Source organism: Serinus canaria, chromosome 3, assembly GCF_022539315.1.
Source record: "Serinus canaria isolate serCan28SL12 chromosome 3, serCan2020, whole genome shotgun sequence".
NCBI classification, from domain to species: Eukaryota; Metazoa; Chordata; class Aves; order Passeriformes; family Fringillidae; genus Serinus; species Serinus canaria.
The window spans coordinates 54,022,855-54,048,679 of record NC_066316.1 but is presented as its reverse complement, the minus strand read 5'-3'; the positions used below and the strand labels follow the sequence as shown (position 1 = coordinate 54,048,679).

At 38.3% G+C, this 25,825-nt stretch overlaps 1 long non-coding RNA gene across 1 annotated transcript in view; it reads left to right on the top strand.

Annotated features, from left to right (window-relative positions):
• LOC127059418 (uncharacterized) overlaps window positions 1–25,825 on the top strand; it is a 79,145-nt gene that overhangs the window by 32,248 nt on the left and 21,072 nt on the right. The window contains exon 3 of the long non-coding RNA XR_007777181.1: window positions 24,650–24,755. This is a non-coding gene — a long non-coding RNA (uncharacterized LOC127059418). The remainder of the gene's footprint in view (window positions 1–24,649; window positions 24,756–25,825) is intronic.

Genomic DNA, 25,825 nt, shown 5'->3' with positions numbered 1-25,825 from the left:
TGAGAATATTGTGATTGGGCAGCACATGTTTTTAACAGAAATTCTTTTAACCTTTTGTGCAATGAAAACTTAAAAAGCACTTCTTGATATCCTAGACATTTAATTCAGCCTCTGCTAGCAGAACATTGTGGTCTTTGCAAAGTCTTTTATTGTTGGTGATGAGAGGTCATTGCTTATTAGATAATCACATCCCTTCCCTGCAATACTGGTCATACACATTTAATATAATTGTAATGCTTAACACTTATATAGTGCTTTTCTTCCAATTGCTCTACAGACATTATGTAATTAAATTCTCGGCATTCTTGGGAAATAAGCTAACTCCTTATTACAAACAGGAATATTGGGCCAGAGGCAATAGCAGCATTTTCAAATATAGTCTTTGATTTTTAAGTTGGCAATTGGAGCTGAGCATGTTTGAAGATCAGGCTGTGTGGCAGCAAGATTACGAGTCATTTTGAAAGCTGTGGTATAAAATGTGCTGCCATAGGTCACTGAAGTAGCTGGGGTGAGAAATAGGATTGAAAATCCAGTCTTGATTCTTCAGGCTTAGAGTGAGATACTGAAATCTTTCTTTCATGTGGATGGATTCTACAATCTGTACTGAGCCAAAATGCCAGCTGCCTTTGACTGAGTAAACGCAGGCAGGCCCTGTAGAGCTCATCCATCACTTCCATCAGGAAACCAGAAGGTTGAATAGTCTTAATGCACCATCATGCTTAAGCTATACGTCAATTTATTCTGAACTCCACTGAATCTTTGCCTCACAAGAACATGCTCAAGAGGACGAAGCAGGGCAGCAGGAGAGCAAGCTGGTGTCCTGTGCATGGAACAAGGCCGGTCCATAGGAAACCAGAGGAGGCAACAGATGTTTGGAAACTCAGTCACCACCTGTGATCATTGTCCCTCGGCATCACCAGTTTTGACAGCAGCTGGCACAGGACAAAGAATTGCCTTTTTTGGGAGTGCAAGCACAGAGTGGCATCATTCTCCTCTTTCTCTGGGAAAAGTGATGAACCAAACTGAAATATTTCATTGCCCACATTGAAATCACTGGCTGTCAACTGAGCTGCACAGTATGCTTTAAACTCCCTTTCCCCAGACAACAACAGCCCCATTTCTAATGCCCTCTTTTCCTCTCACCCTCTTTTTTGTCTACTTGCTTCCATCACAACCCATCAGTTCACAATAGTATACTCCCTGACATTGTCCCTAATTCCCTATGGAACATTTGCCTCTCCTTCAGCTGTGGCTCCCCTTTGTTCTTATCTTCCTTCTTCAAAGTCCTTCTTGAGACCTTTTCTGCTGTTTTAAAATAGGTTGTACTTAAGTAACGCTGTCCCTGTAGACAAATGCCACATCCATCCTCCTTCATTTCTCCTTGGATTTCAACATTCACTGCTTAGATTTCAACATAAGGTAACTGCCTTGAAATATTACCTTCCCTTTGTTTTCACAGCTCAGTCTTGTGCTGTCTCATCTCTTATCTCTCAATATCTATTTAGGTATCTATTCATAAAGCTGACTGGACACACTTTTTGTTCAGGGCAAAAATTATTCATATGCTCACATGCTTAAATGATTGAATAAAGATGTCTTTCTGACCCACAACCCAAGCAGCTGTTGAGATGTTCCTCTTTGCCATTTTTGCCTTTGGGATCAATAATCCATTGTTCGGCACAACAGTATTTCACCTTCCCTCTCTGCTCCCATCCTGCTTCCCAATACCAGTGTTGTAGGGAGACTTGCTCATACATGTTTGCCTTCTTGATTTAATCTTCTAATGGCAAAATTGAACTAGACCTTCTTCCTTAAGAGCTCATTTTGTTCCTTTCACTCTCCTCTGTGAAGGGTTTCTGGGGTCCTAAGCTGTTCTGTGGGTTCCTCCTCAGTCTGAAGCCATTACTCACTTTATTTGAGATTATCATAAAACAGACAAGATGATTTTCTTCAGAGATGATTGTTGGGAAGCTGTTCATCATGTTCTAGTGTTTATGTATTGTACTACTAATTTCTGTATAGTGCTTTACTATAGGCACATTTTAGGTGAAAAATAAGAACAAATATTCCCTGGCCTAATATATTATACTCCAAATTAAAGCACATCATTAAATAAGCTAACTCCTAAGCTCCTTGCTGAGGGATGTAATGCAGTTGCCATGCAGGGTTAGGAGTTTGCTTTGATATCCTGTATCTACTCTGATACTGTTTAAAAAAAAATGTTTCTGTTATGTGTTTTAATATGTATATACATATAAACTTCATTATGGAATAAGGATGGCCTGGCAGTAATGACACTATGACACTGGGAGGAAACCAAACACCAGGAGTTTCAAATACTGCAGAAATGAGGTCGTGATTCTGTTCCCTTCAGTAAGCTTTAGATGGTATCTCAAGAGAGTGAGGCAAGTGGCTTAGTACAGAAAGTTTCCTTACCACCTCAGGTAGATAGTTTCTCAGAAAATATAAAGGACATGGAGGATTAAATTTTCAGGTGGTTAAGTAGGTATATTAGAATGCCATTGAAGAAATTAAAACTATAGTAAATGAGCCTCTTTGTGAAAAAAAAATTAAAAATTGGATCTGAAGCAGCCCACACTAGGAGCCAGTGTGTGAGAGACTGTTGGTGTTGTGCTGCCCATGCTCGGGAGAATGACTGGAAGAGGTTGTGTATCCAGTGAGCTGACCAGGGACAACATGGAGGCTTGTTGTTCACCACCACAGAATTTCTGCCAGGGTTTTTTGGTTTTCTGTGAGGCATCCAGTGTTTGTGTACCCAGCACAAGCAGTGAGGTTCAGCTGTGCTTGGGGGATGCACCCAGCGCACAGAATCCATCTGCATGGGAGAGCACAGCGCCAGCAGGCCTGCAGATCTGTGCCAGCTCAGCTGCAGTCCACAGGGCATGAATTGTGCTCCTTGGACCCACGCTGTCCTGTAAAGAGCCAACTGGTGTTTCTCTGCTCTAGAGTGTCACTGTACCTTCCTTTGGCTTGGGAGAGGTGACTGATGGCTGTGGTTTGATGGCTTCCACGGCGTGGCTCGCTGCACATGCCCTGTTGGTGTGAAAGTCATGGCTAAAACTTTACATATGTGATTTTAGATTTAAAGATTACACTCTGGACTGGAATCCCAAGCACTTAATTTTAGCATAAACCGAAGTGTAGGTTATCTAGCAGAGCATAAGCTAAGTGCTAATAAAAAATGTAAACACTATTGCCATCTTGTGGCTTGAAGTTGCTTCAGCAGACTTTTGTCAAGGATTATACACTCCCTCTGATGTTCTGTAAACATAACACATTTTCAATTAAGTAGGCGAATCAAAGTGGCAGGACACAGAAGCAATGTCCAGACCTGCACATCAGAATCAATTACAGAAGTGGAGAAACAATCCTGTTTGCCTAGAAGGACTAATCACATGGTGAGCCATCAGGAACACAGAGCGTGTGGGTCATTATTGAATGAAATAGCAAGAGGTATATTTTGTTCCACTAAAACAAAAGGACATTCTGCAAAAAAGAAAACTTCTGGATGACTAGACTCTCCTTTTTTTTTTTTTTTTTTTTTGAGGAAAAATCACTCATGTATAAAGTATGAGCCTGTGATGTTTAAAGCGTATACTGCTCCTATTGCAACAGGGGAAGTATGCTGCTCCTTAAAATAAGTTCTATATTGTATAATATTAGCTAGAGAATGCTACAGGCATATGCATGTCTTAAGGAATTAGGGTTTTATTCTTTGTTTTCCAGGTTCAAACCTGCTTATGCAACTCATCCTCTAAGCACTGTAAGAAATGAGACACAATATTAAATATGGAATGCTGTCCTAGATCAGACGAGTGGTCTGGATATTTTACACATGGAATTTATTGGAAACTTTATGGTGAATGATAGTTTCACAAATAATTTAAGTTTTGTAAATTGTTAGTTGAATAAATTTTAGGAAATGTCAGGGCATGAGATTTCATTTTCTATATACCAGCAACCATCAGCTAAGGAATAGAACTGGACAGGAAACAATGGGTTTGTCCCATTAAATTTTGATTCTTCAAGACTTCTCCTACTCTGCGCTTGTCTGACCTCAGACTCGCAGAAATCTTTTCAGACTTACGAGAAGACATTGAATATGCTGCTGGTAGCCTTGTGTTTAAAGCATTTGAGCATTTGATCAAGATCCTAACAGCCAAGACAAAGGTCCTCAGTCGCTGCTCTCATACCCCTGTATTCAGTTTAATGTTGTTCATTGCAACACTGTTCACTCTTATGGGATTTTTATCTCTGCACTTGATCAGAAAGCCCAGCCTACACAGAAAAATATTGGCAGCAATAGGTTTTAGGGTTTTTTTCCCATGCAAACTTTGCCTTGGTTTGGGTTTTTCATTACTATTTCCTTAACTATACTTTTTTATTTAGGAAAACCTTTAAGCTTTAAAAAAATATTGTAACAAAAAACATCTGAAGAATTTAAGTAAGACCCAAAAGACTGATGGCCAATGACCCAAACATATAAAATTCAAGTATGAGACATTTTGATCTGTTTAGTAATTCCATTTTTTTGGTTTTCCCATTTGGGAGCACAATGAAAATGCATTCAGAGATAATTTATATTTATGAACAATCTGAACTCTTTCTTTATGTATCTATGCCTCATTTGTTTGTGTGTGTATTTTCTTAGAACCCATTGAAGCCCAAATCCTATAGATCACACCCATTTGATTAATGTAGAGACATGAATTTACTTTATTTTTTTGAGACACACACTGCAATTGCATAATATAATTCACAGCTGTGAATTTGAGACTAATGAAAAAAAGAGTACAACATCTAAAATGGATAATATTCCTTGACAGTTCTCTTTTAGAAAGTATTTGCCCCAGTAATATCAGTTTATATGAGAGTGCTAGTGATTCTTGCTTCTGGCATGAGTTGTGTGTTTTATGGGAAGCTGAGGTTTAGGTTACTTGTAAGATATTGGTTACAGTTTTGTTCTACAATGGCCTATTGAGGCTGCAGCCTCTACAGCAGGAAAACAAAAAATTGCCTGGATTGAGCCAGGTCCTTATCAGCATCTAGATCCAAATATGAAACTGTACCTGGAATTACAGCACCTGCTGCTCCTGGAGTGACACCTAAACACAAAGGACAAAGGTGCCGGACCTTCACTGGGAGGCCACCTAAACCAGCTGATAGCAAATCTCAGGAAGGAGGATACTGCCTTCTGGCCAAATAGGAGCTTCTCCCTGCCTGTCAGGCTCAATGCAATAAGTCATCTTTCTTTGACTAGGAAGCAAAAAAAGTTCCTTGGTTGCTAGACAGTTTGCTTTTTTGGGAGACCAAAGTTGGAAATCTGCTGCAGTAAATATTTATGTCTCCTATATACAGAAAAACAGCTTTAATGAGAAAATGGAGGAGTGTTCATCATTCACTGTTTATCAAAAACTAGTGGCCTGAATATGCTCCTAAGAGTTAGATGTTCTAAATGACCATTGGGAAGGACATCAGCAAATCTGTTTCCATTTCATCATGGGCTTATTCTCTTCTGCTTTGCTGCACCTAAAGTTGGTCTGCTAGATATGTTCTAGTAAGTAAATGGGCAGCTCTTGTTGATGAACAGTCCTAAGATAAAATCTTTGAGTGCATCAAGAATTACCAATACCAGAAATTTACTGCCTTGGTACTGAGATCTGGTGCTGAGAACACAGATTGCATGTTTGAAGAATTGTTATTTTTTAAAATTCATTAATCAGTTAGCTACTCCTCCACAGATCACCTCTATGTAAATAAATAGACTAATTTTTTTTTTTTTTTTTTTTTTTTGAAATCTGTCTTGTTGAATTTTACTGGTTCAATTGGTTCCAACAGCCTCACTAAGAGTACAAATACTGCACATGTAGCATGCTCTGTACACAGGAGACAGTTTAGGAACTCACACTAAATCTGTGGCTACAAAACAATCTGTGGCTACAAAACCTTAAAGGATTTTGCCCAACATAACATTTCACATTGCTGACAGTTGTTACATGTACAAATCCAAAAACAGGTGATGGACAAAGCTGTTAGATTGCAAATGGGTGATCTAGACTGCAATGTTTTAGTCTTACACTTACACACACTTACACTACAGTTTCTTCTTTACTCTCCTTCAGTCTCAGCTCTGCTGGCTGGTGTACGGAAAGGAAAGTAGAGGTAGTCCACAGTTCTTGTCCACTGCAAGGGATCCCTCCCATGCTGTAACATGAGTGCATTCCTAGCACCCCTCAGTCACTTCTCTGGCTCTCTGCCTCCTGGCCTCTGCTCAGGCAGGGCTGGGGAAGGTGGAGCCTGGAACAGGACAGCCTACGGAGCTGCCTGAGCTAGGAAGGCGGATGACGTTCTATTTCTAGGGAGTGATGTCAGTATTGGTCAATTTCCAAACATCACCCATTGCTATCCTACATCCATTTGGAGATATGCTGACCCCAGCACACGCTGCAGTATATCCAACCCTAGGAGTCTAGTGGGGACTTGCACCACATCCTTATTTAATAAGCATTTGTTACATGTCTTTAGACAACGCCCTTGGCAAAAAAAAGCCTTTTTGGGAATTGTGCTTTTTATTTTTTTTTCTCAAAGTGATACCCATTTTTTAGGAAAGGATCCTTGAAAAGCATATCATTCTCTGATAATATGTACACATTTATGCAGTAACTTAGTATTTCAGAATACAGGATACATTTCCTACACTTCTTTTTAATGCTTTCCTTTTTTCAGCTGAACAAGTGTCATTTCTTGGTTTAGATATTATTCTGTTGGTAGTCCAGTGCCAGAAATTTTTGATGGTTTCCTTGGGAAAAACAGCTATTAACTCAGTGTATATGGCAATAAGGTTTGTTCTTTTTTTCATTTTTTGTATTCTGATAGTTTATTGCTGTGGAATATAAAATATTTTCATGTTAATACACAGGTGAGAAGAACAGAAATATGGTTGGTTGTTTTCAGTAGAATCTTACCTATCTATACTAAAAATATGGCGATGCCACTTCACCTTTTGACACCTAGAAGCTACTGATTTACCACTGATGTATGTGGAAAAAAAAAGCAGCTGCAGTTTGGAGGGCAAACAGAACAGGCCATTCTAGCTACTGGCAATCAAAAATACATAAAAGATATTAATTGAAATTTCATTATTATATTTAGAATTCAAAGGACATTATCTTGCGCTGGTGGAATGAAACTCAAACTGAAGTTCTGATGATATTTTAATCCCTTTGCTGGTTATAATATTAGTGGGGTTCAAGGAATTTTTTTTGCTTAATTTTACAACAAATCAAGTATTTTAAAAATATAATTATTTGAAAAGGTTATGTGGTGATTCCCACAGCCATAATACAGGACTAATACTTTGCTACAGTTTAAAGACTTCAGGCAACCACGCACCTCATGCTCATGAGAATTACAGCATCACACACTTTTGTAGGAAAATGGCTAAAAATAGAGTTGCTAAAAAAAAATTCCTGAAATGTAATTTTATCTGGTCTGTATAGGGACAAAGGGTTCTGAGTAGCAGGGCATTAGTTACTTTAGAAAAAGGTACTTATTTGCACTCGAAGTGAAAGGGGATCAATGATTTCTGAATAAGATCAGAAAGGAGTTACGGCTTCACTGCAGTTGATACATTCAGGTCTAGAAAATATAGGTTGCCTTTTAAACTAGGACGACAAGAGCTTTCAAAAATGCAGAGAAAAAAGATATTAAAAATTCTAGCAGTATATAAGCCAATCATTGTATATTTTAAAAAACCTACAAAAGTTAATTTCTCTCTCAAAAGATAACAGATTTTTCATCAGGTTCCTGGAAAGGTGCCATTTTGGAGTCCACGTGCTTTTTTTTTTGCCTCTTTATATGAGAAAAATAATTAAATATTTTTCTTCCCTCCCCCATCCCTTCCAGGATAGTTCATAATTTCATTGAGTAAAATATGGTAACATCTGTGCCATTTTGAAAAAATCCAGTTTTGACATACCTTTTTTTTCAGTTTTTTTTTTTTGTTACTATGAAATTTCTTGCTTGCTTTGTTTTTGGGTTTTGTTGCTGTGCTGTTTTTTTTACTATTATTATTATTATTTTTTATTTCATATGAGCCTGCCATAAAATTTGGAAATGTGTGAACTTGTCTTTCCAATTAAATGCCTTTTTTGTTTCCTTAATTGGGACATCAGTGTGGATATGGCTACCACTTAAATAGCAAGCAGACCGATCGATAGCTTCTCTGTAGGGTTCACAACCAGATGGTGGCAAATACCACTTCACTCAGACTTCAATAGCTAATCTGCTTCCAATGCCTTGGGATGCATTTTTCAGCGAGCAAAAGATGTTCATAGTGTGGCTGAAAAGAGATGAAAATGCCCTGGCTGAATCAAAGGGCGATTTTTTCAGCATTCCAAGACTCTCCTACACAGAAAGCAATACTAGCCTGTACCAGGCCAGATTCAATTCTTATGAGAGCTGCCTCTCTCACACTGTATCCCTTATTTCACAGAGGCAAAGCAGGATTTCACTGGCAATTTGAGATGGGGGGGCTACCGCCTCACAGGAACACCCGCCTCTACCTTTCCTAAAATGTTACAAAAATAAAAGTAGACTGTGTTGAAAATGAGGCAGTCATAAAGGGGAGAAATTCAGGTGAAGTCTTAGTCCAGAAAGCAAGGAAATTTCCAGCAATTTACAGATAATTGTAATTTCTCAAGCTTATGTTTTCTGAAAATTTTTCTTATATACTGAGTGCTACATGTTAAAGAGAGAGTGATATGCTGGTGCATGCTGAATTACTGCTCAGTTCTCTGGGTTAATATCCTTCTTGTTTGCTTTCCCTAGTGAACAAAAGACATTGCAGGATGCTCAGTATTGCCCAAGTCTACATAAATTAGTGAAAATCTCAGTCTGGGAGATCTAGAAACTGAAACAAAATTGTTCTTCTATAAATAGGGTCTGGGAACAAAAGTGATACAAATAGAAACTTACCACTTTCCTTAGAAAAAAGTCAATTTATAGTCAATGAAATGTTTACTTTATTGAAAGGATTTAACTGCTCAGACAGAGCAGAACACCAAATTACCTTGAGCATTTACCATTGCAGACTTTCCTGAAAGGCTGCTACAAACAAGTTTCCTCCTGCTTTTTTGCTAATGTCTGCAATAAACTAAGTCATCATTTAGAGAAAGGACTCTCAAAAACAATTGGTGTAAATGCATTTAATTTGAAGCACAATTTCAAATAGCAACTTGCAGCTTTTCAAAATCATTTTCTTACCTTAGAATGGACAGTGTTTTCCTGTTCTGACAACTGGACCAGTTACTTGAAATGTACATTAACAATTTAGATAGTAAAAGTGTAGTGCTTCCAGGCAGACTTTTAATGGAAAATGAAATGTCCTACTTGGCCAAGCTTTGGAGGAAGTGCATCAGTTTTGGCAGGCTGATAGCACCAAAGAAATCTGAGCCAGTACACAAAGAAAGAATTGGGGCAAATATAATTACTACTGCAATGCTTTCCCTTTGTCTCTTTGGTTCAATGATTTGTCAGATTTAAGAACTATTTTCCTTTTTATCCACAGGTGATTGTCAAGGTATGTGTGATAGAGACTGCGTGTCTTGCTGTATGGATATGGTGGAATGAGGTTGTTATTCAACAAAAAAAAGTCTTACATGTACTCATGGACATATTTTAGATGATTTTGAGCCTGTTCCCTTCAGTCTGATTTTGATTGTGGTAATTTCTCCTGTTTACAAGTATAAATTGAATCAAGGGCTATTTTGTATTTTCCACTGAACCACTGGCTGTTTCATATTGTCCATTGAAAGATGGTTAGCACCTCAAGTTTAATAAAGTTAACAGCTTTATCTGTAAAGCAAATACTTCTTGTATTTTGATAAGGAAAAAAATTCCAGCAAAAAGATAACGTTCTGTGCTTTAACTTTATTGCAGTCTCAGAGGTAGTCCTCTTGAAGAATGAACACTGATTTCCTCATCATGTTGGAGCTATAAGCTTGAATGATCCCTTAGAGTAAGAGCTGAGGCAAAACACTGGACTATCCATGTGAAACAATTTAACAATGCATATTAATAGGATACATTTTGTCTCTTAATCTAAGTAATGCATTGAGGAAGAAATGCATCATGGCTTGGGAAATAGTTTATCCTTCATGTCCTGAAGCCATGATAAAACTGTGCACTCCCAAGACTTTGTCAAGAATCCATAACATTACGTCATGCCATCATTTCCTCTGTGTATGCTATTTATTCTTCCCACCTCTAAAAACAATTTAGAGACAGAAAACGTGTCTCACTGCTAAGTGTCTCCCTTTGCTTGAAGACATTGACTTGCTTCCTATTTTGCCTCAGGTTTGCTGTGTGATCTTAGGAAAGTCATTTAGGCTCTTTGGTCTTTCTTTTTAACAGGTCATGAGTCCCATGAGGCAATAAAAGATGTTTAGAATCACAACCAGTGGCACCTTAATCATGCTGCACCACGTGTGAACCTTGCCTCAGCCTTTTAGTTATCACTGGAGTAATGTACCTACCAAAGCCTAGAGCAGGAGACACGAATATGCCCTATTGAAAATGCTTCTAAACCTGATCTATGCACATGAGCACCTTAGAATAAATTCCAGTGTCATCTGCCCTTACTAAACAAGTAACAGTGTTAGGCTGACTCCTCTTTTTGAGAACAGAAATGTCTTGTTTCCAAATTCACAAAAAAGGAGTGCTGCTACTGGGGGAATGCATTTCTTGCAGGTTGGTTTTTTTGTAGACAGGGGTGCAGTTATTTGCATCTACCAGCTGAAAAAAAATTTGAATAAATGAATAATGAGGCAGAGTGTGCAGGATACAGCAATTGTGGAGTTTTCTGTACATTTTTGTAATGGAAGCTGATTATTAATATCTCGTGTATTTCTCTGTGGTTGAGAAATGCTTCTTGCTGAAGATATGGCAGCATTATCTGTTTTATGGATATCACCAGTACAGATATTTATTAGTGTATAATCACTCTAAGATTTTTTTCTTAAGATATGTCTTGGTTGTCTTTTAGTCATACTATCCAGTCAGTAAGTAGCTGCCTCTTCCTACTTCTAAATGACTAGATCAAATGACTAGAATAAGCATTGCCATTCTAATGATAATGCGATTTTTGTACATGTACTTCTGCAAATTTGCATTCAGAGATTTTCATAAGAAACTTTTAACATTTCCTCTGAATCTGCTTCTGAAATACATTAGTGTGAAAAAGATGGAGCAGCAGATTAATTAGTGAGTAAGTGAACCAGTTAATTAATATTACAATTAAATCTGCCTGAGGTATGCTTATAGCATCCTTGGCACTTTTCAAGTAATGAAAAAGTGTTTGCTGTCTCCCTCCTTCTCAAAGCTCCCCTGAAAATGTGCCTTGTCTGAAACAATGCTTCTGTGAAGCTGGTCAGAATGAGGTACACAAATGGGTTACCATGAGGTCAGGATTATTTTGTGTCCTGTGATAGGGCTATTCTGCTGTTCACAGGGCTGAAATGGAATAGAAAATTTATAATTATGTACAATATGCTGCCAAAAGATCAACTTTGTTGCTTTTGGCAATCACTAATGATTTTTTTATTTTGCAAGAGCAGCATAATGTTTTATTTCTGCCCCCATTTTTCATAAAAAGTTAATTTGCATACATTTCTGCAAGAGTGAACCATGTTAGTATGGGGAAAAAAGGCTCTAAGAATAGAGAGGACTTACCATAGTCGGAAACAGAGACAGTTTTTCATAAATAAAAACAGGAAAAAAAAGATGAAATAAAATCACATAACATGTTTCAGGCCCAAGCATTCATGCATTAAGGTTATTTTTTCCTGTGATGGTAAATCAGGCTCCTGTTTTGTGTGTCTGGTCACCACAATGGGGGCTAAATCCACATTGATGAGCTATGATCAGTACTGAGCTCTGAACATATGCTCCCCACAGCTGGTGATGTCCCCAGAGTGGTCCCCGAGCTCCATGTCTAGCACAACTTGACCCTGGAATTTACTGAGGCCAGATAAGCAATGCATTAAAAAGAGTGCTTAGATTCCTCTCCCAAAAATAGTCACCTCAAGCTCTGGGCTGGGAGCAGCCACCTTCCTGGCTCTGAAGTTCAACCCTTTATTCAGATTCTGTTGTGGACACACAAACCCTGGGAGGCAGCAGCAGCAGGAATCCCTCCTGGTGCTGTTCTGGTGGGATTACAGCAGTGTGCCTGGTGAACATACTCTGCATTTCCTACCACAGTCAGAGCCTTGTCTTTGCTTCCAAACAGGCAGAAGGATGCAACCTGAGCTCAAAGGGATTGCAATCAACTTTGTTTATTTATTTATTTACTTATGTACTTACTTATTTAATCTAAAATCTAAAGATGAAGGCAATGAGTTGGAGCAAAAAACACTGGAGAGAGAGAGAGAGGCAAGGAGTGAAAACAATGGGTTTGGTCGCACTGGGAAGGTTACAGTATTTCACACCTACCAGTGACAGTGCAAATTAAGATACCCTCTTCGGATGTTCATTTCAGAAATGGGGTAAAGGGAGGTTAATAATGTTTTGCTGGTTGGTTTGTTTGCTTCTTTGTTTGTTTTAAACAGAAGCAATTATATTAGGTCCTTCTGTTGGTATTGGTCAGTGCCCAGAGAGAGATTTGTGGAGCACATTGATGAACTCACCAGCCAGCACAGTCTGGTCCAGCACACATTTTCCCGCTGGTGTGATTTGGGAGAGCTCCCAGGGCTACAGCATGCCCACTCCAGAGCCCTGTCCAGGCATTCTGAGATGATGACACATCACAACTTCATCTACCTCCATCCAGGATCGTCTGCCTAGCAGCTTCAGGACTGCAATATCTGCTTAACTCTTGGACCTGTTCCTATGGCCAGGCAGGAACTTGATTGGGGTTTTATAGCTGGCATCTGAGCCCCTCTACTCTCTAAACAGTGAAGAGATCCTGCTCACAAAATCTGTTTCCAAATTTTCCCTCCCTTCTCGTGTTCCTCATGATAATTATGGAAAAGGATAAGTGGATGTATTAAGGTGTGTCTTAACCATTGTAAAATCATCATCATGATTACTTGCAGCTCTTCTGCCAGAGATGGTAGTTGTGCTCCATATGAATGTCTAAAGTATAGCTACAAACAAAACAATAGGGTAGAGCAAGACTGAATTTAACTCAACTAATCTCCCTCAGCTGCGTCTAAAAGGCTGCCACAATTGTTGCCAGGATGATGTACAAGTCACAGGAGAACTAGAGGGAGCTACATAAAAAGAGATTAAAAAGACCAAAATACCAGTATAAAAGAATATACGAGTAATTTTAAAAACTATTAAAAAAATCATTGAAAATTATATACAAAATTTAAATTGTCTACTTACAGTCTGAATGAGACTCCAGAACATTTCCTCACTGTTTAATCCTGTGATCCAGCTCATTTTCTCCTTGCTGAGACCTCTCTCTCTTCCCACTGGGGACCAGACCCACAGAACAAAGCAGTTCGTCTTTCATATGGTGAACCAAGCTTTGGTGAAACATCCATATTTTAGTAAGGTTTTCCCCACACCACTCCCTTTTTATTGGTATCCTTGAACCTGAAAGAGCCTGAAGAAAGAGGAGCAGGGCCTGCAGAAATAATTTCTGCTCTCCACACTTGGTTATGTGAAATGACCTCCATGGGTATCTGCCCTGCCTGCATCTGTTTGCTTTTTCTGCTTCCACTGAAAGGTCTTTAAGCCAGGGGAGAAAACTTAGGCTGCTATCATAAGATTTTTCTTACCCAAGATTTCTGCTTGCTTTAACAGAGATTTGCCTTTGAGGCAGGTTTTCCAAAAGTCTAGAAAACCTAACTCATAATCATAAAACTGATTTTCAGATTTCTTTTTTCTAGATTGATATAGACCGAAAGGATTTATCCTTCTTCCTTAGTCAACTATGAGATCAAGCAGGATCTGGTTGTTTGGAAACTGAAACCTCACAGTTTGCATTCAGCCAGTTATATTTCATGTTTTCCCATTACTTGACTCTTGTTTTTTTACATTTTAACACTATTTTGAAAGGAAATGTGCAATTAATGACAAGGAAAAGGTGTGAATGACTGAATCAATGCCATCATTGATCTCACTGAGTGCAGAATCAAATGCTCAGTCAAAATGAACACCTTGGAACATAATCCTACAGACTTTATTCAGATTAAATCCTTGTTCAAAACACAGGGGAATTTGGTATAAGCCTTTCATTATCAGAAACCCAGACTGCCATTGCAAAAACCATTTCAAGACTGCTTCTGGCAATTAAAATCAGCTCGTTGCCCAGGATAAAGTCTTCATATAAATTGTTTAAATAGAACCTGGTTTAAATATATGTTTGGAGGGATGAGGACATGGAAAACAGATTTGTTGATGCATAGGATGTGTCTGATAAATTTCTGTGCTATGACAACAAAATAGCACAGCTAGAATTTGTGCAAAATAGAATTCATAACAAAGTCAACTGGTCATTTTGGGGTTCAGTACAGTCATATTTGATTTTCACATACACCAGTCCATGAGACATCAATAATTGAAACTTAAGAGACATAATAACTTGAAACGTTGGGTAATTATGAACTGGATTTTTTTACTTGTACATTCTCCAGAGGAGGGTTTTTTTATATTCAAGGTATTTTTGTTAATTATTCATTTATATTCTTGGAAGTACAAATGCATTACAAAAGTCTGCAATGGCTGTAAATCTTATTTGATCTAGGTGATAAGGAAGTGACTAGTCAGTTAAAAATCAGTTCTACTTAAACAACAGCTTTGAAATAATTTTTTTCTTTTATTAACACAAACCATACAAAGAATCTGAATATAATTTCTCTATTGTAAATCACAAACTATTGCAACTACCAGTACAGATTCTACAACAGCCTTAGAGTATGCACACTGATGAGAAGCATTTTTGCAAAAAATACACTTTGCATATGACATTTAAAGCAGTTGATTAAGGAAAAAGGATAATTAAAAGTTGATAGAAAGAAATGTTGGATTACCATTTATGCACTCTCTATGTTTTATAATTGCATTAGTGTTATACAAATGTATTCCACCATTTCTGCAAGCATTAGGACTGACTTACTAGATTATTTGGAGTGAAAATATTTTGAATCATCCCTGGAATCACATTTCTTGATACGAAAGACTAAACATTTTTTAGCCTGTGAAAGACTTAATATATATTTGTTGGTATAGTGCACTTGCCAGCATAGCAGTAGAACATGTCTAAAGGGTATCTGTAAGAAAGACGTGGTCAGGTGTGTCCTGGTGCACTGAATGCTAATATGACTTCAGTAGAAGCACATTATGCTTTTATTTCTGACTGTATACTGAATTATTTACACCTTCAAGGCAGCTGATTGAACTGTAGCATCAGTCAATTAGCAAATCAAAAATTTATATGATTCCAATTTAGCATGGAGTCCTTCTCTCTTTTTTTTTCTTTTTAGATTTTCACCCTGACAGTGACAAATTACTCCTCTGCTGGCTGAGATTGGAAATTAAAAGCATTTAGAGCTGCTCATGCATTTATGCTAATGAGAACTTCTGATATGATTTGCATGCAAAAGAGGACAATCTGAAAGCTCATCAGTTTTTCATGCTTCCGCATTTTGATGTAATAGGATTTTTTCTGTTTTCTGCAGTGCAAAAAAATTTTTCTTGAGGAAACAATACTCTATGTGAACAAAAAGAGTTTTTCTTTTAAGTCAGAAAGTTCCTTTTTTTTTTACCCTCCAGATTCTTGTCAAATCATTTGCTTTGCTGTTTCAGAACTGCAGCCCACATTCATTAGCATTTTAGATGTTTATCAAAGGAACGATCCAGTATCTGCCATGCAAGATTATAGCTCAAGCTTCATTTTAAATTCAGCAAGAAAAAAAGACCCGAGGACAGATGAGAAGAGGGACGTGCACTCTGACAAGCTTCTTCACAGATACACCCGAATTAATCCTATTTAGAGCAAAATTTGATTAATCATCAGCAGTGGTAGCTTAGTGAAGTTTAGTGAAATAGTTAACTCTGACAAATTTTGGGGATCTCTTTGGCACAGCCTTTCTGGGATGCAATAAAAAAGATGACAGGCATTACAAATGACAGAGCAGAAAACTTTAATTTTTTTTTAAAGCTCTTGTTTAGTGAAGAGACTGCTGCCATTTTTAGGCATCTAGTTTTGCTTTCCAATTCACTATAATGAAAGACAATGTGGGGAGGGAAGCTCTGTAGGTAACAGAAAACATCAGTGTTTTTATTTTGGCTTTGAAGTATATGGACTAATCTGCCCGGCTCTGGAGCCCCCAGCATAAGAAGGATGTGGACCTGCTGGAGCGAGGTCAGAGGTGGTCAGGGGCCTGGAGCACCTCTGCTATGAAGACAGGCTGAAAGAACTGAGGCTGTAGAAGACAGGGTTCCAGGGAGACCTTTCAACAGCCTTCCAATACCTGAAGGGGACCTACAAGAAAGCTGGAGCAGGACTTTTTACACGGCATGTAGTGATGGGACAAGGAAGAATGGCTTTAAGCTGAAAGAAGATAGATAATAGAAAGACTTTACTATGGGGGTGGTGAGGCACAGGTTGCCCAGGTAAGTTGTAGGTGGCCCACCCCTGGAAGTGCTCATGGCCAGGCTGGGTGGGGCTTTGAACACTCTGGTCTAGTGAAAGTGTCCCTACCAATGGCAGAGGGTTTGGAACTAAATGATCTTTTAAGTGCCTTCCAACCCAAACCATTCTATGATTTTTGTATACTGCAGACAGCATAATTAAAATAATTTGCCACGTAAAAGGAGATATAGTTTCCTGATTATTTGCCATGTTTAAGAAGGTCTATCACGATATATCTATCTATTTTTGACTTTTTGTGAATGTACAGAGTTTTTGTGTTTGAAGTTATCCTTTTGATACTGACAATCTGAAAGACCCTAACAGTTGTCCTTCATTTTTAAAAAATTTTGCTGCAATAGTACCTGCTGAACATAACCATAATCCATTCATTCTTTCAGCCCCCAAAAGCTACTATTTAGAGTTTTAATTATAAGTATTCCTTCTATCTTATCTTATCTTTCAATTAATCAAATTCCACTGTATTATTTAGTAAAAAAAGTGCAAAATATAAGTTAAATCTCTCCATCTGAGTTAAAATTAGGAAATTAAATTCAGCTCGTATTATATTTAAACCATTCTTCCAGAATACCCTTTTACACATTGAATCACATTTTACCCCCAGGAGCGTACAGCAGCACTGAAGGCTTTCTGCATTTCTGAGGTGTTACAGAAAAGAATTTCACTCATTGACTTGGCTAGCATTTCAGTGAGATGCTTTACAACCTCTCAAAGGCAGCTAACAACAGGTGTATACCATTTTTTAACATCTCGTGTCTTAAGGCAGTATTCTTGCTTCATGTACTTGAAAATAAAATATCCATTTTTTCTACAGTTGAAGTAGTTCCCCATTTTTTTTTTTATTTTTGCTGCATTCATGCCAGGTAGTGGATACCTTATTTCCTCCCTCAGTGAGAAAAAGAGGGGTGTGGTAGGGTAATCATGGAAGGGGAAACAGTATGAGGAGTCAAGAAAGGAAACTAGGAGACAAAGGGTCATGTGAGATCATAGCTTAGTCTTTCTAGTCCTCTTTGACAGGGAAGTTATGGTCCACTGGAAAGTGTTGATACAGTGATAGTCTTGATGAAAAACCCTGCTGAGATGACCTGTTGGAAAAAAAAAGGCGTGGGATAGGACAAGGTGTAATGGCCTCAAGCTGAAAGAGGGTAGGTTTAGATCAGATATTAGGAAGAAATTCTTCTCTGTGAAGGGTATTAGACACTAGAATATGTTGCTCAGATAAGCTGTGGATGCCCCATCTCTGCACATGGTCTAGGCCAGGCTTTGAGCAACCTGGTCTAGTGAAAGGTGTCCCTGTCCATGGCAGGAAGCTGGAACTAGATGATCATTAGGGTCCCTTCCAACCCAGGACATTCTATGAGAATACTAAATTAAGAACAGGATTTTCCTAATTTGACATCTCATGCAATCTGAATTGTCTCTAGAGCTGGTTTCCTAATCTCCACTGAAATTCACCTTGTCTGCAAAGATCTCCCAAGCCAGGAATCTACTTTTTGTAGATTTACTCCTATCCCTGCAAAGATAGGTGTACTGTCTGTTGTGAATACACTTCTCTCCAATGGGAGGATTTGAAAAAAACTTACATTTGATGATACTTCCAAGTTATACTTGCTTTGGTTTTGATTGAAGTATTTTTTTTTTCTTGATTTTCCTCAATAATCATTGCATATGGTAAGGAAGAGATTTCGCCCTTCAGATTTTTCTTCCTCAATTGATCCTACTCAATTCAGATTGAATATCTGGGGTCCTTTAAACCAAAGCTAAAAGCAAAGAAAAAAATTGATTTTGGAATAATTTCAATGCCATCTTAGCTCCCCAACATAATGCAGTTAGTTTCTCATGGAAAGCATGAGTCTTTGCTGCTTAAAGTTCACACATATTGAGTTATATCGCTTTCCCTCTGTTGAAAAAATGTCATTTTCACAAGGTCCTCATGACTTGTTTTGGGGGCCAAGCCACTACGTCTTCATCCTCCAATGACACCCTTGTAAATCACCTTTTGTCCTTCAGAGAAATAGGCTATCAACAAGTATTGGAAGATTATTCAGAAACCTCTGGTCTGGAGGCTTCATAATCATTTTGGAAATCAATTTCGATCTTCTTCCTCATCACCTCTTTGTCAGTAAAGATTCTAGCCAGGTTGATGAGTTCAACTGGGACATTTTCTGAGCCCCGATATTGATTCTCCTCAGGATTTATATCTTCATATGTTGGTGGACAGCCTTCCTTGGAGCTAGTTCAATGTTTAAATGCAGCAAATGAACAATAATTACCTTTGTGAACAGAGGGTCTCAACCATTAAAACTGCTGCCTGATGCCCTAACTGGAGCCATCATCCCACGTTCAGCAGGGAACTGGGGATATTTGACTACAAATTTACCTGACTGCTTGCAACATACTGTCAGAAGATTGCTTTACAATCACTTATTCTTCCTGGAGATTTCTCAGCTTGCAATTTCCCATTTATAGATCAGTTTCGGTCAGTTATTGCTGAATTTTATGTGTGCCAACACCTCTTCATATAGATTTATATCTGGCCAGCTTTACTGGCAAATTATTTGCTTTCTCCTGTTCTTGTAGGAACCATAATGCTGCAAAGTCTTATTCTCTTCATAACACACAAATTAGAGTATGACAAAAGGTATTACTGGGAATAATTTTCCATTCTTCAGTTCACATCTTAACACCAATGTAGACAAAGTCATGAATAGTTATAGGAAGTACTTTAGAAGTGTTGTGTTATATTGCCATGTTCTCTGTGTGAAACTCCCCTTGAAGTCAATAAGAGTTGTGTATGCTATTCAGTGGCATAATCAAGCAATAAATTATGAAAGCTCTGCAAGCACCAAACATAGCAAGCCACAGATAAATGACATTAACAAGTGACAAAAATACCCAGTAAAAGAGTTAGAGCTAATAGTTTTGAACGTGATGAAATTCCTATGGCTGGTAGGATTTGGCGACCTCTAGTAAGTGGGCTAAGAGGAGAAGCCTACCTTGTGCACCTGCCTGCTGCAGTGCTTCCAGGCTTTTCCACTCAGACAGTGAATTTCAATGGCAACTATGATGGAAAAAAAGGCTGAATGGAGATTTGTGTGCTCCAGAATTGCAGCATTTTCCTGTTCTAGGATGCTTCACAGTTTGCTTTGTTGGTGCTCAAATTTAATTTTCAGAACACTTTAAAACGGATCTAACATGAAATAACATTGTAAGTCAGTGGTAATGCTAGATGCTAGAAATCTCCTCCCAGAATCTTTGCTTCAAGAAAAGCTGTCTACAAAAAGTGCATTTGAAAGTCTACTTTTTTTCACAGTACATTCTAAAAAAAAATGTTGAAATAGAATTTTTCAAAATGACCAGTTTAAGCCCATAATCAAAATGGAATTACTAAAAAATTTAGAAGATCATGACACAAACAAAAGGGACTGAGAAATGTGATCCTTGTATTGACTAAAAGTGACATTCTGAAATTGTTCTCTCAGATCTTAAAAGCCAATTAAGAATAAACAAAGGATCCCAGAGGTCTGAGATTGCTGAAGGCTTTAGAGCTGAATCTGACTTACAAGAAACAAGATCTTTGTAGAGCACAGCCCTGCTCGTCCTTGGAGTATTTGTAATGGCAAGATGATTGTGTGCTGAGACACTGCGGCTGTTATCAGAAGCCAGCAGTTTATCACAAAGCAAAGGAGAGGCTAGCTCTCACTGCAAGGGTTTCTCTGCTTTGCTTTTGGAGGATGCACCCATGGCACTCCCTTGGACAGTAAAAGTTCCTGACTGATTATAAAAGCATTCTTGCTTTACTGCTTGCAGAGTAATTCTGAAGCCCAGGCTACAAGTGGGGATGTGGAGCTCCAGCCCTCCCTGCTTTCAGAGCAGTGCTAAATTGGCCAAAAATCAATTGGGTTGACTCAGCCCCTTCTGGTACCTTTTTTTCTTGGCTAGAATAAACTGAAACTACTTCACGTAATTTTGTTTGAAAGAAGACTCGTGACTTCCTGAAAACCAGATTCAGCCAGCATCCCATCCTGTGCCAAGTGGTCTGTCACTCTAGAACAATGAATCAAGCCCCTCAAGCACGCAAGGCTCGACCTCATTCATCCCAGGCATTCTTGCTCCACTTCTCTCAGGGGGAGCAAAATGAAGGGTCATTTTGAGAAATGAGGAGAAGGTAAAAAGCTAACAGGAGACAGAGGAGAGCTCCTGACATCTGAGAGTAAAGAGATGCTCTCTCATTGGGAAGGTCCTTCCACACATCTGAAAATCTCCTCATTCCCCTTTGATCTCACTGTCACAAGGCTGAGCTCTCTGTTTGCAGGAACTATTACTCACATAATATTTTGGTTTCATAGACAAAAATGGGATTTTGTAGGCAGATGGTAAGAATTTTTCAATTCTGGCAAAATCAAGGGCTCTTATGGGAAAGAAAGCACTGTAGTAAATACTGCTTTCTGGTCATTTATCTTTTGTGTACAAAAAAAAAAAAAGTGTGTGTCTTCTTAATTGATATCCATTTGATCCTTCGTGAGTAACTTAATTTTCTTTGAAAAAAAATAAAAGAAGATAGAGGGAGAGAGGAGATGTGTAATTACCTCAAAATTTTTCTTACATGGGTATTTTTTTCCATAATTCAGTGGTGCTGAGAGCAAGAAAATGTCTATTACTGTGTTAGTAATTACAGAAGAACCTTGCTTCAAGCAGTCTACAGTTTCAAAAAGACAGTGTATATTTTTCATGTCTGAAGAAAATTATTGTGGACATTTAGCCAGCAATAAACTTAGACTTATAAGCAGGGCCTACATTTACTTGAATTACTTTTATGTGTGCCAAGACAAATTTGGCCTACCTTTATATTTCTGTTCACCATTTAGTGGCTTACACTGTTACAGTAGTTGTTTTATGTGGAAGGGAGCATGGAATATTTCTTCCTGCTCCACTCTGGGTGAGTAGTTGGCTACAAGTTTAATGCATGTATTTCACAAGTGCTCCTGAACAGTCTGGAAGGCTTGGAATATAAGGCAGCACTAGGATGAGATGCACGTGTGATTGTTTGTGTTTCTTAAAATGTACTTCACATCTGCTAGAAGGTAACTTCACACATATTCCAAGATATCGTTTTTAACCATCCAATTTCCAGGACATTTAGATTCATCTCAGCCCTTGGTGTTAGTTGCTCTGTGTCCAAGCTGTCCAGAAAACAAAACTTCTATTCTATGAGGAATCAAAACTTTAGAAGTCACTGTTGGTACATATTTGGGTAAAAATGAGACCTTCAGAAACTTTTTACAAAAATGAGATGGCAAGACTGGACCATCATTCATTTGCCAACAGCTCACTGCTTAGTTCACTCACATACTTGGAGTAGCTTACTCAACTTCACTTTGCCTTCTCCCACCCCACCAAAGTGTGAGAGCTTGTTGTTTACTCTCAGATCAGTGGATGTTTTTCTCCCAAGCAGGGCTTGAGAAATTTTGCAGAGATTTCTGAAATGTTTATTAAAATATTCTGGCCAACTTTACAAAATTTTTTCCATGCTAATTGTTCGGAATTTTTAGGAGTCTTCCAGAGATTTTCTCACAAAAGTATTTCATATGTGTATGTTCTCAGAAAGTGTCTTGTATGAAATTTCTGATGAGAGCTTCATAGAGCTACTCTAGATCTTTTTATGTTTAATACAATTTAGATTTGATTCTTCTTCAGTAATTCTCCAGGTCTCCCCATAAGAATAATCTTTGAAGGCATCCTTAGAGCATAATTTGTCATCTGGTTTCTAAATAACTCCAGCAAAACTCTGTTCTTTGTGAAGCTGATGAGTCATTTTGCACACGTTCTTTGTGTAGATGAGATATATTAACCTGAATGCTGCTCATTGTCCCCAACAAAGGGGTAAGGGTGATCATTTTTTTATCTTCCCTTCTTGGACATATGTAGCTCTACAGCTGAATAGAAGTTGTTGGTTAGTTTCTAGCGACTGTTTAATGAGTAAATAGAATAAGGCTGAGAGAGAGATGCTTCATCTGTATTAATTTTGTGACGTAGCTGACAGCTAGAGTGATATCTTCTTCTTCTTTCTTCTTTTGTTACAGCAGCACTAATCATACCACACAGAGACACATTTGTCATTATATGTAATTATGTGCAATATGTTTATATTATAATATTTTATATTGGAGAGGCATAGGTTTCATAATGTTTTTACTCCAAATTTCTTTCTGCTACAGATTATTTCAGTTTATACATATTTATAAATGATATTTGAAAGTACAATAGCACATTAATTATAATAAAATGTTAATTTGGAAATTGGAGCAACTAGAGAACTGATATAGATGACTGCATAACTTGTGACAGAGGGGCAACATTTTGTTAGGTCTTGGGGAGCTTTGCTTTGGCTCCCCTAAAATACAGAGAATGACCAGAAATTATGCTGGCAGGCTGAAATTCTTATGTGGTTAAAACAGGTCAGAGAAAACCTTGACCCTTCAGAAGCCTTTTGAAAGACCTGTTCCTCTATGGACCTGTTACCACTCCCAACAGCAACAGGGTTTCACCCTCTCCCATCACCACTTCCTGTTTTTCCACTTGCTCCCCCCTTTTCTCCAGCCCAATTAGCAGATTAGCCAGCGGGCTCTGAAGCCTGAAGAGGTAGGAATTAAATTGACTTTTACCACATGCCAAAGAAACTGTGGAATTACCCAAGAGCACAGCCATACCTCTGAGAGTCCAGTCCTTTAGGACCCCCAAGGGTGGGTACTGAAATCAAAGGTACCATCAAAGCCCCCTTCAAAGTTAGGACATTATCCTCCACAAAAACTCCTCCCTCCCAGTGATGTGCAGATGAAACCCTGGTGGCTTGGGTGGTGACAGGGGCTGGGGACTGTGTTTGTGCAGTGAGCCCCCAACAAGGGTGTGTCATAGGCTGGGCAGTGCAGCTGAGGGGCAGCAAACAGCAACAACTGCAAGTCAAGCACAGTTCCTGCCTCTGGCAGAAGGAAGAAGATATTTAATTGTGGGGTTTTTTGGACTGTGCATTTGCAAATTAGTGTAATATGGGAGTGTTGACCAGGCACATGTAGTCAGTAGGTTTTAACAGATTGAGGAAAACTTCATTATTTAGACAACAAAGTATGCTCTAACTTAAATTAGTTTTTCAATAGTGGTATGTTACCTCACATTAATGGGATAAGTATTTTATCTAAATGTGAAAACATCTTCAGAGGTCAGTTATGTTCCATTCAGGCAACTTGTAGCATATACTCAAAGGTAAAAGACCTGCACCACTTTATCCAGGTCCCGGCAGCTGTTTCAGATCTAACTTGGTATAAAATTGAATACATGATTATTGTCTAGAGGGTTAAATATTGGACCAGACATGAGCTGCTCTTACAGGTGAAGAACAGTTCTTAAGATTGATAAACAGTTCGGGTTTGAAAATGTTTGGGGATGTACTGGATAAAGTACAATTCCATAGAGTAGCCCAAACCAAGCCCTTTCTGCTCATGGAGAAATGAGTGTGACTGGGGAAAGCAAGCATTTTACCTCCACAAGAGAGGAGTAAGGAAAGGGGGAGCCCTTCAGCTATTGGGCTGCATTGGAACTGCTCCCCCCACACCATCTGGGCTCTGGAAGAGCACTTGGATCTAGCACACACTTTGAATATTTTCACCTCTAAGACAGACCACTGGATGTCTTCCTGCACACAGGGGATCATACCAATGTGAAGTTTGTTTCTGCACACATAACAACTGACACACCTTCTATATCTGTCCTGCAGCTTTTCTTTGACTGTTAGCTCTGAATCTTAATGATGGCACCGTCTGTAAAAGCAAATAAAATAATTGTAGCACAAATACTTTGCTAATGAACTTTATTATTAATCCAATCACGCTGATAAAGAGCATTCAGTGTGAATATCTTGCCAAACTAATTAAGGTTTGAGGTTTTATTTTTTTCTTATCTTCATTAAATCAGAGAAACAGAAAAGATCCAAGAATTGAAAAAATCTCTGAGGAGAAGAGCAGAAGAGCAAAAAAACAAAAAGAGAAGACAACAAAAAAACATCTCGAGGAACAGGAAGGTAAAGGAAACCTTTGACAAAATAATTTTTGTTAAAAAGAGAGGAAGAACTTTACAATGCAACCACACATATTTATAGTTTACTGCGCATTTTTCTGGTTTGGTTTGCAATAATTTACTTAAGCATTATTGTACATATTTTGACTGCATGTTTTCTAAATAATTTTGAGGAACATGTGGGAAAATTCAGGTAGGCAGCAACATCCTGCAAAACTTCTGATGGTCCAAGTGATCAATGCACAGAAGGTCAAGATAAATGCACAAAGAAACAGACAAAAAATTGTCCTAAACATGGAATAAGTTGTGATAAACAGTAATAATGCTGTTTCATCACATTACTGTTATGGAGGATGTGCCACCAGACTCTGGGAACTGATTCATTTTGAGATTCAGAGGAAAAGCCAATCTTATTCCTCTACCTTACTTTGTGTATCAAGTTCTACCTTTTCTACTTTGCACAGGCCACTGTGGCAATTTATTTCATGTATGATATACAGAGAGGGCTTACTTTTGAAATATATTTATGGGTTATAGAAATTAACTTTTAATGGAACACTGATGTTAATCATCTCTAAATGGTTACAGAGTTCTGTGGTAAAAAGAAAATTTAAAAGTGGAGGATAATAAGTGATGATTGAATTTGTACAATTCTCCTGCTATATTCCACTTGTTCTTTTCATTTCCTTAACACAATTATTTTGTAACAGACTCTGATAAAGTTCTACACCTAAAGCATTGTCATAAAATATTCAGAAGTTACTATATTTTATTGCTGCTGAGTAAGTAGTTCGCTTTTATTCTCTGGTGGTTATAGTATGGAGCTGTATGAAAGGCTAAACAGCAGTAAAAGAATACAGACTTTATCCTAAAAGTTTGGCAACAACATGCACACACACACTTTTGAGGGCATGTGAGCCTTGAAAGGCCAGGTACTGCCAGCAGGTACTCTGGCAAGTTGAGGTCTCCAGGGAATAGCCCACTGCAGGAGAAAGTGGAAAAATGCATGGCTCTGCCACTTTATAATGAGAAGTGCTGTATGTATGCTCTTGGGGAAGAGAGCTGCTCTTGCTG